Genomic DNA, 2,120 nt, shown 5'->3' with positions numbered 1-2,120 from the left:
GGGGAGTAAGTGGAAGCTTTTTTATTTCCTGCTGAGGCTGTGGTTTTGGACATGGTGGCTGTTTGGCAATGCTTATTATGATAGTAGCCGTTTAATAGCCTCCCTTAGTGCCGTGTGGTGTTTGAGCCTGTACAGAAGATGTGAAATCTGGTTTACTTCCATTTGTTATTTTTTAAACGAAAGGGTCAGAGGAAGGGTGAATTCACTGGTTACTCTTGCGCTGCTGTTTTCCCGAGAGCCACTTCCGGTCTGTATTTCCGGAACAGCCTTGGAGAATGCACCTGTTTCACCAGAACGGGCATGGAAGGCAGAGGGCACAGCAGGAAGAACTTTGCTTGGGGTCGGGCAGACCTGGGCCCCCCCACTGGCGGCGTGACTGTGACCCTGAGTGCGCAGCCTCCGTGGCCCTCGGTCTTCACTCCCGTGAAAAGGGTTTGATAACGAGCCTCTGAAGTGGGTGCTGGGCTGGGCTTCCAGGGGCTGTTGCAGGCTCAGAAGTCTCATGGGAAGACAGGGGCGACCCAGGTGAAGCCTCTTGAAATTGCCAAGAGGTTGCCCAAGGGACCTGGTCCCAAGGCCCTTGTCTCAGCATGCTTCTGTCAGGAGACGGGGCGTCAGAGCAGGCCCTGTGGGGCAAGCCGTGGTGGCCTGCAGTGGCCCCTCGGGGGCAGCATGTTCCGAGCTGTGGGCAAGCGTGGCGGCCATGCTTGGGTGTGAGGAGAAGCTCCCAGCCGGGCTGCAGCCGGCACTCAGGACAGCGACACACTGGAATCGCGCTCCCTGCTCTTTGGCGAGTTACTGACCGCTGGCGCGTGCCGGCGGCTCCCCAGCTTTCCATCGGCATTTCCGGTCGTTGCCCCTGGGCAAGTCGTCACATTACTTTGAGCACTGGTCACACTTTGGGGGCCAGACTTGTCGCCTCCTCAGTGAAGCACACATTAACTGGGGTACGCACTCCTTACCAGCCCTTGTCTCAGGGGCGTTTGTTACATGCCACCGTGTGCAGCGCCCTGGGGTGCAGTGGGGAGCAGGTCTCATGGGGAGGCAGGTAAACATATGCTCTGAGACCAGGTGGGGCTAAGTACCATAAAAAGAAAGCAAAGAGGTAAAATGGGTCTATTTTCATACCCCTCGTTAGCAAAGGCAGCGCCATGCCAGCGTATGTGGGGTGCGTGGGGAGGGCCTCTGAGGCCGTGACAACCGAAGAGGCCTGAGTGGATGAGGGAGTAGGCGTGGGGATCTCTGGGGGACACCTGGGCAAAGCGAGAGGCCCACTGAGGCCTTCCGAGGTGACCGGGTGGGGAAGGGGCACGCTTGGCGTCCTCCTAGGCCCTTCCTGCGTGGTGACGGCCCAGGTGCGTCTCTCCACGAAGAATCAGGGCCTTAATCTTCTGAGTTTTGTTGTTCGGATGCACGAGGGGACAAAAGCCCTGACAGTTGCCCGACCTTGCCCGCGTCCCCCGTGCCTGTCTCCAGCTCTGCCCCTCGTGCAGCTGCCTGTGCTGCTGCTCGTTCTCGGGCCCCCGTTGAACGCCTCCCCTTTTTGTACTCAGCAGATTTGATGCTCTCCCTCATGGCACCGCCCGGACTGCAGCCTGGGAGAGCGTACTGTCGTGATCTGGGCCTGTGGTCAGGAGCACCTGCCGGGGACCCAGCACTGCTGGGAGCAGGGCAGAACTGCGAGTGGCACAGGCAGAGCCGTGGCCTTCCCACATGCTGGTGGCAGAAGACATACAGGCAAAACGAACCCGCAGACTGCACAGGGCCTGTGTGTGTGTCCTTAGCTTTGTGACTGAGCACTCAACTTTCTGTCCAGTAAATAACTGGGGGACCTAAACTCACATTTGTGTTGCACATGTGAAAAGATAGGACAGAAATGTTAGGAAAATCCATAGACGCTTTAGAACCTCGCTAATTAGTGGGCAAGGCAGCAGGTCAGAGGAACTTTGTTATTTACCGTCTGTTCTGATGGGCTTCACAGGATGTGTAATGCATTTTTAACAACGTTTGCAAAGAGAAGAGGAATTTTTTTCTGTCTTTTAAATGTGTTTTTCTCTATTAGATGAAAATTCTGTAACTAGTTCCAAATTGTTTTGTGTTTGGGGTAAAATATTTTGTAA

At 55.6% G+C, this 2,120-nt stretch overlaps 1 protein-coding gene across 1 annotated transcript in view; it reads left to right on the top strand.

Annotated features, from left to right (window-relative positions):
- TRMT44 (tRNA methyltransferase 44 homolog) overlaps positions 1–2,120 on the top strand; it is a gene marked incomplete at its 5' end in the record, with an annotated part of 20,447 nt that overhangs the window by 2,198 nt on the left and 16,129 nt on the right. The gene's annotated exons all lie outside the window — the stretch shown is intronic.

Source organism: Pteropus vampyrus, unplaced genomic scaffold, assembly GCF_000151845.1.
Source record: "Pteropus vampyrus isolate Shadow unplaced genomic scaffold, Pvam_2.0 Scaffold231, whole genome shotgun sequence".
Lineage (NCBI taxonomy): Eukaryota > Metazoa > Chordata > Mammalia > Chiroptera > Pteropodidae > Pteropus > Pteropus vampyrus.
This window is presented reverse-complemented; position numbering and strand designations above follow the sequence as displayed.